This window comes from Salmo salar, chromosome 26 (assembly GCF_965601325.2).
Source record: "Salmo salar chromosome 26, fSalSal1, whole genome shotgun sequence".
Lineage (NCBI taxonomy): Eukaryota > Metazoa > Chordata > Actinopteri > Salmoniformes > Salmonidae > Salmo > Salmo salar.
Window position 1 is genome coordinate 47,752,505 of NC_138316.1, and position 23,495 is coordinate 47,775,999.

Consider the following 23,495-nt stretch of genomic DNA (forward strand, 5'->3'; position numbering starts at 1 on the left):
CTGGAGGACAGCTGGTAAAATACAGTAAAACATGATGAATCAATGAGGATAAAGGAGGACTGGAGGACAGCTGGTAAAACATGATGAATCAATGAGGATAAAGGAGGACTGGAGGACAGCTGGTAAAACATGATGAATCAACGAGGATAAAGGAGGACTGGAGGACAGCTGGTAAAACATGATGAATCAACGAGGATAAAGGAGGACTGGAGGACAGCTGGTAAAACATGTTGAATCAACAAGGATAAAGGAGGACTGGAGGATAGCTGGTAAAATACAGTAAAACATGATGAATCAACGAGGATAAAGGAGGACTGGAGGACAGCTGGTTAAACATGATGAATCAACGAGGATAAAGGAGGACTGGAGGACAGCTGGTAAAATACAGCAAAACATGATGAATCAACAAGGATAAAGGAGGACTGGAGGACAGCTGGTAAAACATGATGAATCAACGAGGATAAAGGAGGACTGGAGGACAGCTGGTAAAACACAGTAAAACATGATGAATCAACAAGGATAATGGAGGACTGGAGGACAGCTGGTAAAATACAGTAAAACATGATGAATCGATGAGGATAAAGGAGGACTGGAGGACAGCTGGTAAAACATGATGAATCAACGAGGATAAAGGAGGACTGGAGGACAGCTGGTAAAACATGATGAATCAACGAGGATAAAGGAGGACTAGAGGACAGCTGGTAAAACATGATGAATCAACGAGGATAAAGGAGGACTGGAGGACAGTTGGTAAAACATGATGAATCAACGAGGATAAAGGATGACTGGGAGACAGCTGGTAAAACATAGTAAAACATGAATCAACGAGGATAAAGGAGGACTGGAGGACAGCTGGTAAAACATGATGAATCAACGAGGATAAAGGAGGACTGGAGGACAGATGGTAAAACATGATGAATCAACGAGGATAAAGGAGGACTGGAGGACAGCTGGTAAAATACAGCAAAACATGATGAATCAACAAGGATAAAGGAGGACTGGAGGACAGCTGGTAAAACATGATGAATCAACGAGGATAAAGGAGGACTGGAGGACAGCTGGTAAAATATGATGAATCAACGAGGATAAAAGAGGACTGGAGGACAGCTGGTAAAATACAGCAAAACATGATGAATCAACAAGGATAAAGGAGGACTGGAGGACAGCTGGTAAAACATGATGAATCAACGAGGATAAAGGAGGACTGGAGGACAGCTGGTAAAACACAGTAAAACATGATGAATCAACAAGGATAATGGAGGACTGGAGGACAGCTGGTAAAATACAGTAAAACATGATGAATCGATGAGGATAAAGGAGGACTGGAGGACAGCTGGTAAAACATGATGAATCAACGAGGATAAAGGAGGACTGGAGGACAGCTGGTAAAACATGATGAATCAACGAGGATAAAGGAGGACTAGAGGACAGCTGGTAAAACATGATGAATCAACGAGGATAAAGGAGGACTGGAGGACAGTTGGTAAAACATGATGAATCAACGAGGATAAAGGATGACTGGGAGACAGCTGGTAAAACATAGTAAAACATGAATCAACGAGGATAAAGGAGGACTGGAGGACAGCTGGTAAAACATGATGAATCAACGAGGATAAAGGAGGACTGGAGGACAGATGGTAAAACATGATGAATCAACGAGGATAAAGGAGGACTGGAGGACAGCTGGTAAAATACAGCAAAACATGATGAATCAACAAGGATAAAGGAGGACTGGAGGACAGCTGGTAAAACATGATGAATCAACGAGGATAAAGGAGGACTGGAGGACAGCTGGTAAAATATGATGAATCAACGAGGATAAAAGAGGACTGGAGGACAGCTGGTAAAATACAGCAAAACATGATGAATCAACAAGGATAAAGGAGGACTGGAGGACAGCTGGTAAAACATGATGAATCAACGAGGATAAAGGAGGACTGGAGGACAGCTGGTAAAATATGATGAATCAACGAGGATAAAAGAGGACTGGAGGACAGCTGGTAAAACACAGTAAAACATGATGAATCAACAAGGATAATGGAGGACTGGATGACAGCTGGTAAAATACAGTAAAACATGATGAATCGATGAGGATAAAGGAGGACTGGAGGACAGCTGGTAAAACATGATGAATCAATGAGGATAAAGGAGGACTGGAGGACAGCTGGTAAAACATGATGAATCAACGAGGATAAAGGAGGACTGGAGGACAGCTGGTAAAACATGATGAATCAACGAGGATAAAGGAGGACTAGAGGACAGCTGGTAAAACATGATGAATCAACGAGGATAAAGGAGGACTGGAGGACAGTTGGTAAAATACAGTAAAACATGATGAATCAACGAGGATAAAGGAGGACTGGAGGACAGCTGGTAAAACATGATGAATCAAAGAGGATAAACGAGGACTGGAGGACAGCTGGTAAAATACAGTAAAACATGATGAATCAATGAGGATAAAGGAGGACTGGAGGACAGCTGGTAAAATACAGTAAAACATGATGAATCAACGAGGATAAAGGAGGACTGGAGGACAGCTGGTAAAACATGATGAATCAAAGAGGATAAAGGAGGACTGGAGGACAGCTGGTAAAATACAGTAAAACATGATGAATCAACGAGGATAAAGGAGGACTGGAGGACAGCTGGTTAAACATGATGAATCAACGAGGATAAAGGAGGACTGGAGGACAGCTGGTAAAACATGATGAATCAACGAGGATAAAGGAGTACTGGAAGACAGCTGGCAAAACACAGTAAAACATGATGAATCAACGAGGATAAAGGAGGACTGGAGGACAGCTGGTAAAACATGATGAATCAACGATGATAAAGGAGGACTGGTGGACAGCTGGTAAAACATGATGAATCAACGAGGATAAAGGATGACTGGGAGACAGCTGGTAAAACATAGTAAAACATTAATCAACGAGGATAAAGGAGGACTGGAGGACAGCTGGTAAAACATGATGAATCAACGAGGATAAAGGAGGACTGGAGGACAGCTGGTAAAACACAGTAAAACATGATGAATCAACGAGGATAAAGGAGGACTGGAGGACAGCTGGTAAAATACAGTAAAACATGATGAATTGACAATGATAATGGAGGACTGGAGGACAGCTGGTAAAACATGATGAATCAACGAGGATAAAGGAGGACTGGAGGACAGCTGGTAAAACACAGTAAAACATGATGAATCAACAAGGATAATGGAGGACTGGAGGACAGCTGGTAAAATACAGTAAAACATGATGAATCAATGAGGATAAAGGAGGACTGGAGGACAGCTGGTAAAACATGATGAATCAATGAGGATAAAGGAGGACTGGAGGACAGCTGGTAAAACATGATGAATCAACGAGGATAAAGGAGGACTGGAGGACAGCTGGTAAAACATGATGAATCAACGAGGATAAAGGAGGACTGGAGGACAGCTGGTAAAACATGTTGAATCAACAAGGATAAAGGAGGACTGGAGGATAGCTGGTAAAATACAGTAAAACATGATGAATCAACGAGGATAAAGGAGGACTGGAGGACAGCTGGTTAAACATGATGAATCAACGAGGATAAAGGAGGACTGGAGGACAGCTGGTAAAATACAGCAAAACATGATGAATCAACAAGGATAAAGGAGGACTGGAGGACAGCTGGTAAAACATGATGAATCAACGAGGATAAAGGAGGACTGGAGGACAGCTGGTAAAACACAGTAAAACATGATGAATCAACAAGGATAATGGAGGACTGGAGGACAGCTGGTAAAATACAGTAAAACATGATGAATCGATGAGGATAAAGGAGGACTGGAGGACAGCTGGTAAAACATGATGAATCAACGAGGATAAAGGAGGACTGGAGGACAGCTGGTAAAACATGATGAATCAACGAGGATAAAGGAGGACTAGAGGACAGCTGGTAAAACATGATGAATCAACGAGGATAAAGGAGGACTGGAGGACAGTTGGTAAAACATGATGAATCAACGAGGATAAAGGATGACTGGGAGACAGCTGGTAAAACATAGTAAAACATGAATCAACGAGGATAAAGGAGGACTGGAGGACAGCTGGTAAAACATGATGAATCAACGAGGATAAAGGAGGACTGGAGGACAGATGGTAAAACATGATGAATCAACGAGGATAAAGGAGGACTGGAGGACAGCTGGTAAAATACAGCAAAACATGATGAATCAACAAGGATAAAGGAGGACTGGAGGACAGCTGGTAAAACATGATGAATCAACGAGGATAAAGGAGGACTGGAGGACAGCTGGTAAAATATGATGAATCAACGAGGATAAAAGAGGACTGGAGGACAGCTGGTAAAATACAGCAAAACATGATGAATCAACAAGGATAAAGGAGGACTGGAGGACAGCTGGTAAAACATGATGAATCAACGAGGATAAAGGAGGACTGGAGGACAGCTGGTAAAATATGATGAATCAACGAGGATAAAAGAGGACTGGAGGACAGCTGGTAAAACACAGTAAAACATGATGAATCAACAAGGATAATGGAGGACTGGAGGACAGCTGGTAAAATACAGTAAAACATGATGAATCGATGAGGATAAAGGAGGACTGGAGGACAGCTGGTAAAACATGATGAATCAATGAGGATAAAGGAGGACTGGAGGACAGCTGGTAAAACATGATGAATCAACGAGGATAAAGGAGGACTGGAGGACAGCTGGTAAAACATGATGAATCAACGAGGATAAAGGAGGACTAGAGGACAGCTGGTAAAACATGATGAATCAACGAGGATAAAGGAGGACTGGAGGACAGTTGGTAAAATACAGTAAAACATGATGAATCAACGAGGATAAAGGAGGACTGGAGGACAGCTGGTAAAACATGATGAATCAAAGAGGATAAACGAGGACTGGAGGACAGCTGGTAAAATACAGTAAAACATGATGAATCAATGAGGATAAAGGAGGACTGGAGGACAGCTGGTAAAATACAGTAAAACATGATGAATCAACGAGGATAAAGGAGGACTGGAGGACAGCTGGTAAAACATGATGAATCAAAGAGGATAAAGGAGGACTGGAGGACAGCTGGTAAAATACAGTAAAACATGATGAATCAACGAGGATAAAGGAGGACTGGAGGACAGCTGGTTAAACATGATGAATCAATGAGGATAAAGGAGGACTGGAGGACAGCTGGTAAAACATGATGAATCAACGAGGATAAAGGAGGACTGGAAGACAGCTGGCAAAACACAGTAAAACATGATGAATCAACGAGGATAAAGGAGGACTGGAGGACAGCTGGTAAAACATGATGAATCAACGATGATAAAGGAGGACTGGTGGACAGCTGGTAAAACATGATGAATCAACGAGGATAAAGGATGACTGGAAGACAGCTGGTAAAACATAGTAAAACATTAATCAACGAGGATAAAGGAGGACTGGAGGACAGCTGGTAAAACATGATGAATCAACGAGGATAAAGGAGGACTGGAGGACAGCTGGTAAAATACAGTAAAACATGATGAATCAACGAGGATAAAGGAGGACTGGAGGAAAGCTGGTAAAATACGGTAAAACATGATGAATCAACGAGGATAAAGGAGGACAGCTGGTAAAATACAGTAAAACATGATGAATCAACGAGGATAAAGGAGGACTGGGAGACAGCTGGTAAAACATGATGAATCAGCCAGGATAAAGGAGGACTGGAGGACAGCTGGTAAAATACAGTAAAACATGATGAATCAACGAGGATAAAGGAGGACTGGAGGACAGCAGGTAAAATACAGTAAAACATGATGAATCAACGAGGATAAAGGAGGACTGGAGGACAGCTGGTAAAATACAGTAAAACATGATGAATCAAGGAGGATAAAGGAGGACTGGGAGACAGCTGGTAAAACATGATGAATCAACGAGGATAAAGGAGGACTGGAGGACAGCTGGTAAAACACAGTAAAACATGATGAATCAACAAGGATAATGGAGGACTGGAGGACAGCTTGTAAAATACAGTAAAACATGATGAATCAATGAGGATAAAGGAGGACTGGAGGACAGCTGGTAAAATACAGTAAAACATGATGAATCGATGAGGATAAAGGAGGACTGGAGGACAGCTGGTAAAACATGATGAATCAATGAGGATAAAGGAGGACTGGAGGACAGCTGGTAAAACATGATGAATCAACGAGGATAAAGGAGGACTGGAGGACAGCTGGTAAAACATGATGAATCAACGAGGATAAAGGAGGACTAGAGGACAGCTGGTAAAACATGATGAATCAACGAGGATAAAGGAGGACTGGAGGACAGTTGGTAAAATACAGTAAAACATGATGAATCAACGACGATAAAGGAGGACTGGAGGACAGCTGGTAAAACATGATGAATCAAAGAGGATAAACGAGGACTGGAGGACAGCTGGTAAAATACAGTAAAACATGATGAATCAATGAGGATAAAGGAGGACTGGAGGACAGCTGGTAAAATACAGTAAAACATGATGAATCAACGAGGATAAAGGAGGACTGGAGGACAGCTGGTAAAACATGATGAATCAAAGAGGATAAAGGAGGACTGGAGGACAGCTGGTAAAACATGATGAATCAACGAGGATAAAGGAGGACTAGAGGACAGCTGGTAAAACATGATGAATCAACGAGGATAAAGGAGGACTGGAGGACAGTTGGTAAAATACAGTAAAACATGATGAATCAACGAGGATAAAGGAGGACTGGAGGACAGCTGGTAAAACATGATGAATCAAAGAGGATAAACGAGGACTGGAGGACAGCTGGTAAAATACAGTAAAACATGATGAATCAATGAGGATAAAGGAGGACTGGAGGACAGCTGGTAAAATACAGTAAAACATGATGAATCAACGAGGATAAAGGAGGACTGGAGGACAGCTGGTAAAACATGATGAATCAAAGAGGATAAAGGAGGACTGGAGGACAGCTGGTAAAATACAGTAAAACATGATGAATCAACGAGGATAAAGGAGGACTGGAGGACAGCTGGTTAAACATGATGAATCAACGAGGATAAAGGAGGACTGGAGGACAGCTGGTAAAACATGATGAATCAACGAGGATAAAGGAGGACTGGAAGACAGCTGGCAAAACACAGTAAAACATGATGAATCAACGAGGATAAAGGAGGACTGGAGGACAGCTGGTAAAACATGATGAATCAACGATGATAAAGGAGGACTGGTGGACAGCTGGTAAAACATGATGAATCAACGAGGATAAAGGATGACTGGGAGACAGCTGGTAAAACATAGTAAAACATTAATCAACGAGGATAAAGGAGGACTGGAGGACAGCTGGTAAAACATGATGAATCAACGAGGATAAAGGAGGACTGGAGGACAGCTGGTAAAATACAGTAAAACATGATGAATCAACGAGGATAAAGGAGGACTGGAGGAAAGCTGGTAAAATACGGTAAAACATGATGAATCAACGAGGATAAAGGAGGACAGCTGGTAAAATACAGTAAAACATGATGAATCAACGAGGATAAAGGAGGACTGGGAGACAGCTGGTAAAACATGATGAATCAGCCAGGATAAAGGAGGACTGGAGGACAGCTGGTAAAATACAGTAAAACATGATGAATCAACGAGGATAAAGGAGGACTGGAGGACAGCAGGTAAAATACAGTAAAACATGATGAATCAACGAGGATAAAGGAGGACTGGAGGACAGCTGGTAAAATACAGTAAAACATGATGAATCAAGGAGGATAAAGGAGGACTGGGAGACAGCTGGTAAAACATGATGAATCAACGAGGATAAAGGAGGACTGGAGGACAGCTGGTTAAACATGATGAATCAATGAGGATAAAGGAGGACTGGAGGACAGCTGGTAAAACATGATGAATCAACGAGGATAAAGGAGGACTGGAAGACAGCTGGCAAAACACAGTAAAACATGATGAATCAACGAGGATAAAGGAGGACTGGAGGACAGCTGGTAAAACATGATGAATCAACGATGATAAAGGAGGACTGGTGGACAGCTGGTAAAACATGATGAATCAACGAGGATAAAGGATGACTGGGAGACAGCTGGTAAAACATAGTAAAACATTAATCAACGAGGATAAAGGAGGACTGGAGGACAGCTGGTAAAACATGATGAATCAACGAGGATAAAGGAGGACTGGAGGACAGCTGGTAAAATACAGTAAAACATGATGAATCAACGAGGATAAAGGAGGACTGGAGGAAAGCTGGTAAAATACGGTAAAACATGATGAATCAACGAGGATAAAGGAGGACAGCTGGTAAAATACAGTAAAACATGATGAATCAACGAGGATAAAGGAGGACTGGGAGACAGCTGGTAAAACATGATGAATCAGCCAGGATAAAGGAGGACTGGAGGACAGCTGGTAAAATACAGTAAAACATGATGAATCAACGAGGATAAAGGAGGACTGGAGGACAGCAGGTAAAATACAGTAAAACATGATGAATCAACGAGGATAAAGGAGGACTGGAGGACAGCTGGTAAAATACAGTAAAACATGATGAATCAAGGAGGATAAAGGAGGACTGGGAGACAGCTGGTAAAACATGATGAATCAACGAGGATAAAGGAGGACTGGAGGACAGCTGGTAAAACACAGTAAAACATGATGAATCAACAAGGATAATGGAGGACTGGAGGACAGCTTGTAAAATACAGTAAAACATGATGAATCAATGAGGATAAAGGAGGACTGGAGGACAGCTGGTAAAATACAGTAAAACATGATGAATCGATGAGGATAAAGGAGGACTGGAGGACAGCTGGTAAAACATGATGAATCAATGAGGATAAAGGAGGACTGGAGGACAGCTGGTAAAACATGATGAATCAACGAGGATAAAGGAGGACTGGAGGACAGCTGGTAAAACATGATGAATCAACGAGGATAAAGGAGGACTAGAGGACAGCTGGTAAAACATGATGAATCAACGAGGATAAAGGAGGACTGGAGGACAGTTGGTAAAATACAGTAAAACATGATGAATCAACGACGATAAAGGAGGACTGGAGGACAGCTGGTAAAACATGATGAATCAAAGAGGATAAACGAGGACTGGAGGACAGCTGGTAAAATACAGTAAAACATGATGAATCAATGAGGATAAAGGAGGACTGGAGGACAGCTGGTAAAATACAGTAAAACATGATGAATCAACGAGGATAAAGGAGGACTGGAGGACAGCTGGTAAAACATGATGAATCAAAGAGGATAAAGGAGGACTGGAGGACAGCTGGTAAAACATGATGAATCAACGAGGATAAAGGAGGACTAGAGGACAGCTGGTAAAACATGATGAATCAACGAGGATAAAGGAGGACTGGAGGACAGTTGGTAAAATACAGTAAAACATGATGAATCAACGAGGATAAAGGAGGACTGGAGGACAGCTGGTAAAACATGATGAATCAAAGAGGATAAACGAGGACTGGAGGACAGCTGGTAAAATACAGTAAAACATGATGAATCAATGAGGATAAAGGAGGACTGGAGGACAGCTGGTAAAATACAGTAAAACATGATGAATCAACGAGGATAAAGGAGGACTGGAGGACAGCTGGTAAAACATGATGAATCAAAGAGGATAAAGGAGGACTGGAGGACAGCTGGTAAAATACAGTAAAACATGATGAATCAACGAGGATAAAGGAGGACTGGAGGACAGCTGGTTAAACATGATGAATCAACGAGGATAAAGGAGGACTGGAGGACAGCTGGTAAAACATGATGAATCAACGAGGATAAAGGAGGACTGGAAGACAGCTGGCAAAACACAGTAAAACATGATGAATCAACGAGGATAAAGGAGGACTGGAGGACAGCTGGTAAAACATGATGAATCAACGATGATAAAGGAGGACTGGTGGACAGCTGGTAAAACATGATGAATCAACGAGGATAAAGGATGACTGGGAGACAGCTGGTAAAACATAGTAAAACATTAATCAACGAGGATAAAGGAGGACTGGAGGACAGCTGGTAAAACATGATGAATCAACGAGGATAAAGGAGGACTGGAGGACAGCTGGTAAAATACAGTAAAACATGATGAATCAACGAGGATAAAGGAGGACTGGAGGAAAGCTGGTAAAATACGGTAAAACATGATGAATCAACGAGGATAAAGGAGGACAGCTGGTAAAATACAGTAAAACATGATGAATCAACGAGGATAAAGGAGGACTGGGAGACAGCTGGTAAAACATGATGAATCAGCCAGGATAAAGGAGGACTGGAGGACAGCTGGTAAAATACAGTAAAACATGATGAATCAACGAGGATAAAGGAGGACTGGAGGACAGCAGGTAAAATACAGTAAAACATGATGAATCAACGAGGATAAAGGAGGACTGGAGGACAGCTGGTAAAATACAGTAAAACATGATGAATCAAGGAGGATAAAGGAGGACTGGGAGACAGCTGGTAAAACATGATGAATCAACGAGGATAAAGGAGGACTGGAGGACAGCTGGTAAAACACAGTAAAACATGATGAATCAACAAGGATAATGGAGGACTGGAGGACAGCTGGTAAAATACAGTAAAACATGATGAATCAATGAGGATAAAGGAGGACTGGAGGACAGCTGGTAAAATACAGTAAAACATGATGAATCGATGAGGATAAAGGAGGACTGGAGGACAGCTGGTAAAACATGATGAATCAATGAGGATAAAGGAGGACTGGAGGACAGCTGGTAAAACATGATGAATCAACGAGGATAAAGGAGGACTGGAGGACAGCTGGTAAAACATGATGAATCAACGAGGATAAAGGAGGACTAGAGGACAGCTGGTAAAACATGATGAATCAACGAGGATAAAGGAGGACTGGAGGACAGTTGGTAAAATACAGTAAAACATGATGAATCAACGAGGATAAAGGAGGACTGGAGGACAGCTGGTAAAACATGATGAATCAACGAGGATAAAGGAGGACTGGAGGACAGCTGGTAAAACATGATGAATCAACGAGGATAAAGGAGGACTGGAGGACAGCTGGTAAAACATGATGAATCAATGAGGATAAAGGAGGACTGGAGGACAGCTGGTAAAACATGATGAATCAACGAGGATAAAGGAGGACTGGAGGACAGCTGGTAAAATACAGTAAAACATGATGAATCAACGAGGATAAAGGAGGACTGGGAGACAGCTGGTAAAACATGATGAATCAACGAGGATAAAGGAGGACTGGAGGACAGCTGGTAAAACATGATGAATCAACGAGGATAAAGGAGGACTGGAAGACAGCTGGCAAAACACAGTAAAACATGATGAATCAACGAGGATAAAGGAGGACTGGAGGACAGCTGGTAAAACATGATGAATCAACGATGATAAAGGAGGACTGGTGGACAGCTGGTAAAACATGATGAATCAACGAGGATAAAGGATGACTGGGAGACAGCTGGTAAAACATAGTAAAACATTAATCAACGAGGATAAAGGAGGACTGGAGGACAGCTGGTAAAACATGATGAATCAACGAGGATAAAGGAGGACTGGAGGACAGCTGGTAAAATACAGTAAAACATGATGAATCAACGAGGATAAAGGAGGACTGGAGGAAAGCTGGTAAAATACGGTAAAACATGATGAATCAACGAGGATAAAGGAGGACAGCTGGTAAAATACAGTAAAACATGATGAATCAACGAGGATAAAGGAGGACTGGGAGACAGCTGGTAAAACATGATGAATCAGCCAGGATAAAGGAGGACTGGAGGACAGCTGGTAAAATACAGTAAAACATGATGAATCAACGAGGATAAAGGAGGACTGGAGGACAGCAGGTAAAATACAGTAAAACATGATGAATCAACGAGGATAAAGGAGGACTGGAGGACAGCTGGTAAAATACAGTAAAACATGATGAATCAAGGAGGATAAAGGAGGACTGGGAGACAGCTGGTAAAACATGATGAATCAACGAGGATAAAGGAGGACTGGAGGACAGCTGGTAAAACACAGTAAAACATGATGAATCAACAAGGATAATGGAGGACTGGAGGACAGCTGGTAAAATACAGTAAAACATGATGAATCAATGAGGATAAAGGAGGACTGGAGGACAGCTGGTAAAATACAGTAAAACATGATGAATCGATGAGGATAAAGGAGGACTGGAGGACAGCTGGTAAAACATGATGAATCAATGAGGATAAAGGAGGACTGGAGGACAGCTGGTAAAACATGATGAATCAACGAGGATAAAGGAGGACTGGAGGACAGCTGGTAAAACATGATGAATCAACGAGGATAAAGGAGGACTAGAGGACAGCTGGTAAAACATGATGAATCAACGAGGATAAAGGAGGACTGGAGGACAGTTGGTAAAATACAGTAAAACATGATGAATCAACGAGGATAAAGGAGGACTGGAGGACAGCTGGTAAAACATGATGAATCAAAGAGGATAAACGAGGACTGGAGGACAGCTGGTAAAATACAGTAAAACATGATGAATCAATGAGGATAAAGGAGGACTGGAGGACAGCTGGTAAAATACAGTAAAACATGATGAATCAACGAGGATAAAGGAGGACTGGAGGACAGCTGGTAAAACATGATGAATCAAAGAGGATAAAGGAGGACTGGAGGACAGCTGGTAAAATACAGTAAAACATGATGAATCAACGAGGATAAAGGAGGACTGGAGGACAGCTGGTTAAACATGATGAATCAACGAGGATAAAGGAGGACTGGAGGACAGCTGGTAAAACATGATGAATCAACGAGGATAAAGGAGGACTGGAAGACAGCTGGCAAAACACAGTAAAACATGATGAATCAACGAGGATAAAGGAGGACTGGAGGACAGCTGGTAAAACATGATGAATCAACGATGATAAAGGAGGACTGGTGGACAGCTGGTAAAACATGATGAATCAACGAGGATAAAGGATGACTGGGAGACAGCTGGTAAAACATAGTAAAACATTAATCAACGAGGATAAAGGAGGACTGGAGGACAGCTGGTAAAACATGATGAATCAACGAGGATAAAGGAGGACTGGAGGACAGCTGGTAAAATACAGTAAAACATGATGAATCAACGAGGATAAAGGAGGACTGGAGGAAAGCTGGTAAAATACGGTAAAACATGATGAATCAACGAGGATAAAGGAGGACAGCTGGTAAAATACAGTAAAACATGATGAATCAACGAGGATAAAGGAGGACTGGGAGACAGCTGGTAAAACATGATGAATCAACGAGGATAAAGGAGGACTGGGAGACAGCTGGTAAAACATGATGAATCAGCCAGGATAAAGGAGGACTGGAGGACAGCTGGTAAAATACAGTAAAACATGATGAATCAACGAGGATAAAGGAGGACTGGAGGACAGCAGGTAAAATACAGTAAAACATGATGAATCAACGAGGATAAAGGAGGACTGGAGGACAGCTGGTAAAATACAGTAAAACATGATGAATCAAGGAGGATAAAGGAGGACTGGGAGACAGCTGGTAAAACATGATGAATCAACGAGGATAAAGGAGGACTGGAGGACAGCTGGTAAAACACAGTAAAACATGATGAATCAACAAGGATAATGGAGGACTGGAGGACAGCTGGTAAAATACAGTAAAACATGATGAATCAATGAGGATAAAGGAGGACTGGAGGACAGCTGGTAAAACATGATGAATCAATGAGGATAAAGGAGGACTGGATGACAGCTGGTAAAACATGATGAATCAACGAGGATAAAGGAGGACTGGGAGACAGCTGGTAAAACACAGTAAAACATGAATCAACGAGGATAAAGGAGGACTGGAGGACAGCTGGTAAAACATGATGAATCAACGAGGATAAAGGAGGACTGGAGGACAGCTGGTAAAACACAGTAAAACATGATGAATCAACAAGGATAATGGAGGACTGGAGGACAGCTGGTAAAACATGATGAATCAACGAGGATAAAGGAGGACTGGAGGACAGCTGGTAAAACACAGTAAAACATGATGAATCAACAAGGATAATGGAGGACTGGAGGACAGCTGGTAAAATACAGTAAAACATGATGAATCAATGAGGATAAAGGAGGACTGGAGGACAGCTGGTAAAACATGATGAATCAATGAGGATAAAGGAGGACTGGAGGACAGCTGGTAAAACATGATGAATCAACGAGGATAAAGGAGGACTGGAGGAAAGCTGGTAAAACATGATGAATCAACGAGGATAAAGGAGGACTAGAGGACAGCTGGTAAAATACAGTAAAACATGATGAATCAACAAGGAAAATGGAGGACTGGAGGACAGCTGGTAAAATACAGTAAAACATGATGAATCAACGAGGATAAAGGAGGACTGGAGGACAGCTGGTAAAACATGATGAATCAACGAGGATAAAGGAGGACTGGAGGACAGCTGGTAAAATACAGTAAAACATGATGAATCAACAAGGAAAATGGAGGACTGGAGGACAGCTGGTAAAATACAGTAAAACATGAGGAATCAATGAGGATAAAGGAGGACTGGAGGACAGCTGGTAAAATACAGTAAAACATGATGAATCAACGAGGATAAAGGAGGACTGGAGGACAGCTGGTTTAACATGATGAACCAACGAGGATAAAGGATGACTGGAGGACAGCTGGTAAAACATGATGAATCAACGAGGATAAAGGAGGACTGGAGGACAGCTGGTTAAACATGATGAATCAACGAGGATAAAGGAGGACTGGAGGACAGCTGGTAAAACATGATGAATCAACGAGGATAAAGGAGGACTGGAGGACAGCTGGTAAAACACAGTAAAACATGATGAATCAACGAGGATAAAGGAGGACTGGAGGACAGCTGGTAAAACATGATGAATCAATGAGGATAAAGGAGGACTGGAGGACAGCTGGTAAAAAATGATGAATCAACGAGGATAAAGGAGGACTGGAGGACAGCTGGTAAAATACAGTAAAACATGATGAATCAACGAGCATAAAGGAGGACTGGAGGACAGCTGGTAAAACATGATGAACCAACGATGATAAAAGAGGACTGGAGGACAGCTGGTAAAACATGATGAACCAACAAGGATAAAGGAGGACTGGAGGACAGCTGGTAAAACATGATGAACCAACGAGGATAAAGGAGGACTGGAGGACAGCTGGTAAAATACAGTAAAACATGATGAATCAACGAGGATAAAGGAGGACTGGAGGACAGCTGGTAAAATACAGTAAAACATGATGAATCAACGAGGATAAAGGAGGACTGGAGGACAGCTGGTAAAATACAGTAAAACATGATGAATCAACGAGGATAAAGGAGGACTGTGAGACAGCTAGTAAAACATGATGAATCAATGAGGATAAAGGAGGACTGGAGGACAGCTGGTAAAACATGATGAATCAACGAGGATAAAGGAGGACTGGAGGACAGCTGGTAAAATACAGTAAAACATGATGAATCAACGAGGATAAAGGAGGACTGGAGGACAGTTGGTAAAAAATGATGAATCAACGAGGATAAAGGAGGACTGGAGGACAGCTGGTAAAACATGATGAATCAACGAGGATAAAGGAGGACTGGAGGACAGCTGGTAAAACATGATGAATCAACGAGGATAAAGGAGGACTGGAGGACAGCTGGTTTAACATGATGAATCAACGAGGATAAAGGATGACTGGAGGACAGCTGGTAAAACATGATGAATCAACGAGGATAAAGGAGGACTGGAGGACAGCTCGTAAAATACAGTAAAACAAGATGAATCAACGAGGATAAAGGAGGACTGGAGGACAGCTGGTTTAACATGATGAATCAACGAGGATAAAGGATGACTGGAGGACAGCTGGTAAAACATGATGAATCAACGAGGATAAAGGAGGACTGGAGGACAGCTGGTAAAACATGATGAATCAACGAGGATAAAGGAGGACTGGAGGACAGCTGGTAAAACATGATGAATCAATGAGGATAAAGGAGGACTGGAGGACAGCTGGTAAAACATGATGAATCAACGAGGATAAAGGAGGACTGGGAGACAGCTGGTAAAACACAGTAAAACATGAATCAACGAGGATAAAGGAGGACTGGAGGACAGCTGGTAAAACATGATGAATCAACGAGGATAAAGGAGGACTGGAGGACAGCTGGTAAAATACAGTAAAACATGATGAATCAACGAGGATAAAGGAGGACTGGGAGACAGCTGGTAAAACATGATGAATCAACGAGGATAAAGGAGGACTGGAGGACAGCTGGTAAAACATGATGAATCAGCCAGGATAAAGGAGGACTGGAGGACAGCTGGTAAAACACAGTAAAGCATGATGAATCAACAAGGATAATGGAGGACTGGAGGACAGCTGGTAAAATACAGTAAAACATGATGAATCAACGAGGATAAAGGAGGACTGGAGGACAGCTGGTAAAATACAGTAAAACATGATGAATCAACAAGGATAAAGGAGGACTGGAGGACAGCTGGTAAAACATGATGAATCAACGAGGATAAAGGAAGACTGGAGGACAGCTGGTAAAACACAGTAAAACATGATGAATCAACAAGGATAATGGAGGACTGGAGGACAGCTGGTAAAACATGATGAATCAACGAGGATAAAGGAGGACTGGAGGACAGCTGGTAAAACACAGTAAAACATGATGAATCAACGAGGATAAAGGAGGACTGGAGGACAGCTGGTAAAACATGATGAATCAATGTGGATAAAGGAGGACTGGAGGACAGCTGGTAAAACATGATGAATCAACGAGGATAAAGGAGGACTGGTGGACAGCTGGTAAAACATGATGAATCAACGAGGATAAAGGATGACTGGGAGACAGCTGGTAAAACATAGTAAAACATGAATCAACGAGGATAAAGTAGGTCTGGAGGACAGCTGGTAAAATACAGTAAAACATGATGAATCAACAAGGATAATGGAGGACTGGAGGACAGCTGGTAAAATACAGTAAAACATGATGAATCAACGAGGATAAAGGAGGACTGGAGGACAGCTGGTAAAATACAGTAAAACATGATGAATCAATGAGGATAAAGGAGGACTGGAGGACAGCTGGTAAAACATGATGAATCAATGAGGATAAAGGAGGACTGGAGGACAGCTGGTAAAACATGATGAATCAACGAGGATAAAGGAGGACAGGGAGACAGCTGGTAAAACACAGTAAAACATGAATCAACGAGGATAAAGGAGGACTGGAGGACAGCTGGTAAAACATGATGAATCAATGAGGATAAAGGACTGGAGGACAGCTGGTAAAACACAGTAAAACATGATGAATCAACAAGGATAATGGAAGACTGGAGGACAGCTGGTAAAACATGATGAATCAGCCAGGATAAAGGAGGACTGGAGGACAGCTGGTAAAACACAGTAAAGCATGATGAATCAACAAGGATAATGGAGGACTGGAGGACAGCTGGTAAAATACAGTAAAACATGATGAATCAACGAGGATAAAGGAGGACTGGAGGACAGCTGGTAAAATACAGTAAAACATGATGAATCAACAAGGATAAAGGAGGACTGGAGGACAGCTGGTAAAACATGATGAATCAACGAGGATAAAGGAAGACTGGAGGACAGCTGGTAAAACACAGTAAAACATGATGAATCAACAAGGATAATGGAGGACTGGAGGACAGCTGGTAAAACATGATGAATCAACGAGGATAAAGGAGGACTGGAGGACAGCTGGTAAAACACAGTAAAACATGATGAATCAACGAGGATAAAGGAGGACTGGAGGACAGCTGGTAAAACATGATGAATCAATGTGGATAAAGGAGGACTGGAGGACAGCTGGTAAAACATGATGAATCAACGAGGATAAAGGAGGACTGGTGGACAGCTGGTAAAACATGATGAATCAACGAGGATAAAGGATGACTGGGTGACAGCTGGTAAAACATAGTAAAACATGAATCAACGAGGATAAAGTAGGTCTGGAGGACAGCTGGTAAAATACAGTAAAACATGATGAATCAACAAGGATAATGGAGGACTGGAGGACAGCTGGTAAAATACAGTAAAACATGATGAATCAACGAGGATAAAGGAGGACTGGAGGACAGCTGGTAAAATACAGTAAAACATGATGAATCAATGAGGATAAAGGAGGACTGGAGGACAGCTGGTAAAACATGATGAATCAATGAGGATAAAGGAGGACTGGAGGACAGCTGGTAAAACATGATGAATCAACGAGGATAAAGGAGGACAGGGAGACAGCTGGTAAAACACAGTAAAACATGAATCAACGAGGATAAAGGAGGACTGGAGGACAGCTGGTAAAACATGATGAATCAACGAGGATAAAGGACTGGAGGACAGCTGGTAAAACACAGTAAAACATGATGAATCAACAAGGATAATGGAGGACTGGAGGACAGCTGGTAAAACATGATGAATCAACGAGGATAAAGGAGGACTGGTTGACAGCTGGTAAAACACAGTAAAACATGATGAATCAACAAGGATAATGGAGGACTGGAGGACAGCTGGTAAAATACAGTAAAACATGATGAATCAATGAGGATAAAGGAGGACTGGAGGACAGCTGGTAAAACATGATGAATCAATGAGGATAAAGGAGGACTGGAGGACAGCCGGTAAAACATGATGAATCAACGAGGATAAAGGAGGACTGGAGGAAAGCTGGTAAAACATGATGAATCAACGAGGATAAAGGAGGACTAGAGGACAGCTGGTAAAACATGTTGAATCAACAAGGATAAAGGAGGAGTGGAGGACAGTTGGTAAAATACAGTAAAACATGATGAATCAACGAGGATAAAGGAGGACTGGAGGACAGCTGGTTTAACATGATGAATCAACGAGGATAAAGGAGGACTGGAGGACAGCTGGTAAAACATGATGAATCAACGAGGATAAAGGAGGACTGGAGGACAGCTCGTAAAATACAGTAAAACAAGATGAATCAACGAGGATAAAGGAGGACTGGAGGACAGCTGGTTTAACATGATGAATCAACGAGGATAAAGGATGACTGGAGGACAGCTGGTAAAACATGATGAATCAACGAGGATAAAGGAGGACTGGAGGACAGCTGGTAAAACATGATGAATCAACGAGGATAAAGGAGGACTGGAGGACAGCTGGTAAAACATGATGAATCAATGAGGATAAAGGAGGACTGGAGGACAGCTGGTAAAACATGATGAATCAACGAGGATAAAGGAGGACTGGGAGACAGCTGGTAAAACACAGTAAAACATGAATCAACGAGGATAAAGGAGGACTGGAGGACAGCTGGTAAAACATGATGAATCAACGAGGATAAAGGAGGACTGGAGGACAGCTGGTAAAATACAGTAAAACATGATGAATCAACGAGGATAAAGGAGGACTGGGAGACAGCTGGTAAAACATGATGAATCAACGAGGATAAAGGAGGACTGGAGGACAGCTGGTAAAACATGATGAATCAGCCAGGATAAAGGAGGACTGGAGGACAGCTGGTAAAACACAGTAAAACATGATGAATCAACAAGGATAATGGAGGACTGGAGGACAGCTGGTAAAATACAGTAAAACATGATGAATCAACGAGGATAAAGGAGGACTGGAGGACAGCTGGTAAAATACAGTAAAACATGATGAATCAACAAGGATAAAGGAGGACTGGAGGACAGCTGGTAAAACATGATGAATCAACGAGGATAAAGGAAGACTGGAGGACAGCTGGTAAAACACAGTAAAACATGATGAATCAACAAGGATAATGGAGGACTGGAGGACAGCTGGTAAAACATGATGAATCAACGAGGATAAAGGAGGACTGGAGGACAGCTGGTAAAACATGATGAATCAACGAGGATAAAGGAGGACTGGAGGACAGCTGGTAAAACACAGTAAAACATGATGAATCAACGAGGATAAAGGAGGACTGGAGGACAGCTGGTAAAACATGATGAATCAATGTGGATAAAGGAGGACTGGAGGACAGCTGGTAAAACATGATGAATCAACGAGGATAAAGGAGGACTGGTGGACAGCTGGTAAAACATGATGAATCAACGAGGATAAAGGATGACTGGGAGACAGCTGGTAAAACATAGTAAAACATGAATCAACGAGGATAAAGGAGGACTGGAGGACAGCTGGTAAAATACAGTAAAACATGATGAATCAACAAGGATAATGGAGGACTGGAGGACAGCTGGTAAAATACAGTAAAACATGATGAATCAACGAGGATAAAGGAGGACTGGAGGACAGCTGGTAAAATACAGTAAAACATGATGAATCAATGAGGATAAAGGAGGACTGGAGGACAGCTGGTAAAACATGATGAATCAATGAGGATAAAGGAGGACTGGAGGACAGCTGGTAAAACATGATGAATCAACGAGGATAAAGGAGGACAGGGAGACAGCTGGTAAAACACAGTAAAACATGAATCAACGAGGATAAAGGAGGACTGGAGGACAGCTGGTAAAACATGATGAATCAACGAGGATAAAGGACTGGAGGACAGCTGGTAAAACACAGTAAAACATGATGAATCAACAAGGATAATGGAGGACTGGAGGACAGCTGGTAAAACATGATGAATCAACGAGGATAAAGGAGGACTGGTTGACAGCTGGTAAAACACAGTAAAACATGATGAATCAACAAGGATAATGGAGGACTGGAGGACAGCTGGTAAAATACAGTAAAACATGATGAATCAATGAGGATAAAGGAGGACTGGAGGACAGCTGGTAAAACATGATGAATCAATGAGGATAAAGGAGGACTGGAGGACAGCCGGTAAAACATGATGAATCAACGAGGATAAAGGAGGACTGGAGGAAAGCTGGTAAAACATGATGAATCAACGAGGATAAAGGAGGACTAGAGGACAGCTGGTAAAACATGTTGAATCAACAAGGATAAAGGAGGAGTGGAGGACAGTTGGTAAAATACAGTAAAACATGATGAATCAACGAGGATAAAGGAGGACTGGAGGACAGCTGGTAAAACATGATGAATCAACGAGGATAAAGGAGGACTGGAGGACAGCTGGTAAAATACAGTAAAACATGATGAATCAACAAGGAAAATGGAGGACTGGAGGACAGCTGGTAAAATACAGTAAAACATGAGGAATCAATGAGGATAAAGGAGGACTGGAGGACAGCTGGTAAAATACAGTAAAACATGATGAATCAACGAGGATAAAGGAGGACTGGAGGACAGCTGGTTTAACATGATGAACCAACGAGGATAAAGGATGACTGGAGGACAGCTGGTAAAACATGATGAATCAACGAGGATAAAGGAGGACTGGAGGACAGCTGGTTAAACATGATGAATCAATGAGGATAAAGGCGGACTGGAGGACAGCTGGTAAAACATGATGAATCAACGAGGATAAAGGAGGACTGGAGGACAGCTGGTAAAACACAGTAAAACATGATGAATCAACGAGGATAAAGGAGGACTGGAGGACAGCTGGTAAAACATGATGAATCAATGAGGATAAAGGAGGACTGGAGGACAGCTGGTAAAAAATGATGAATCAACGAGGATAAAGGAGGACTGGAGGACAGCTGGTAAAATACAGTAAAACATGATGAATCAACGAGGATAAAGGAGGACTGGAGGACAGCTGGTAAAACATGATGAACCAACGATGATAAAAGAGGACTGGAGGACAGCTGGTAAAACATGATGAACCAACAAGGATAAAGGAGGACTGGAGGACAGCTGGTAAAACATGATGAACCAACGAGGATAAAGGAGGACTGGAGGACAGCTGGTAAAATACAGTAAAACATGATGAATCAACGAGGATAAAGGAGGACTGGAGGATAGCTGGTAAAATACAGTAAAACATGATGAATCAACGAGGATAAAGGAGGACTGGAGGACAGCTGGTAAAATACAGTAAAACATGATGAATCAACGAGGATAAAGGAGGACTGGGAGACAGCTGGTAAAACATGATGAATCAATGAGGATAAAGGAGGACTGGAGGACAGCTGGTAAAACATGATGAATCAACGAGGATAAAGGAGGACTGGAGGACAGCTGGTAAAATACAGTAAAACATGATGAATCAACGAGGATAAAGGAGGACTGGAGGACAGTTGGTATAAAATGATGAATCAACGAGGATAAAGGAGGACTGGAGGACAGCTGGTAAAACATGATGAATCAACGAGGATAAAGGAGGACTGGAGGACAGCTGGTAAAACATGATGAATCAACGAGGATAAAGGAGGACTGGAGGACAGCTGGTTTAACATGATGAATCAACGAGGATAAAGGAGGACTGGAGGACAGCTGGTAAAACATGATGAATCAACGAGGATAAAGGAGGACTGGAGGACAGCTGGTAAAATACAGTAAAACAAGATGAATCAACGAGGATAAAGGAGGACTGGAGGACAGCTGGTTTAACATGATGAATCAACGAGGATAAAGGATGACTGGAGGACAGCTGGTAAAACATGATGAATCAACGAGGATAAAGGAGGACTGGAGGACAGCTGGTAAAACAAGATGAATCAACGAGGATAAAGGAGGACTGGAGGACAGCTGGTAAAACATGATGAATCAATGAGGATAAAGGAGGACTGGAGGACAGCTGGTAAAACATGATGAATCAGCCAGGATAAAGGAGGACTGGAGGACAGCTGGTAAAACACAGTAAAACATGATGAATCAACAAGGATAATGGAGGACTGGAGGACAGCTGGTAAAATACAGTAAAACATGATGAATCAACGAGGATAAAGGAGGACTGGAGGACAGCTGGTAAAATACAGTAAAACATGATGAATCAACGAGGATAAAGGAGGACTGGAGGACAGCTGGTAAAACATGATGAATCAACGAGGATAAAGGAGGACTGGAGGACAGCTGGTAAAACACAGTAAAACATGATGAATCAACAAGGATAATGGAGGACTGGAGGACAGCTGGTAAAATACAGTAAAACATGATGAATCAACAAGGATAAAGGAGGACTGGAGGACAGCTGGTAAAACATGATGAATCAACGAGGATAAAGGAGGACTGGAGGACAGCTGGTAAAACACAGTAAAACATGATGAATCAACAAGGATAATGGAGGACTGGAGGACAGCTGGTAAAATACAGTAAAACATGATGAATCAATGAGGATAAAGGAGGACTGGAGGACAGCTTGTAAAACATGATGAATCAACGAGGATAAAGGAGGACTGGAGGACAGCTGGTAAAACATGATGAATCAACGAGGATAAAGGAGGACTGGAGGACAGCTGGTAAAACACAGTAAAACATGATGAATCAACGAGGATAAAGGAGGACTGGAGGACAGCTGGTAAAACATGATGAATCAATGTGGATAAAGGAGGACTGGAGGACAGCTGGTAAAACATGATGAATCAACGAGGATAAAGGAGGACTGGTGGACAGCTGGTAAAACATGATGAATCAACGAGGATAAAGGATGACTGGGAGACAGCTGGTAAAA

The 23,495-nt window shown here is 42.2% G+C and overlaps 1 protein-coding gene across 2 annotated transcripts in view; it reads left to right on the plus strand.

Moving 5' to 3' along the window:
* Positions 1 to 23,495, plus strand: part of LOC106593436 (multiple epidermal growth factor-like domains protein 11) — a 386,429-nt gene that overhangs the window by 37,285 nt on the left and 325,649 nt on the right. The window lies entirely within an intron of this gene.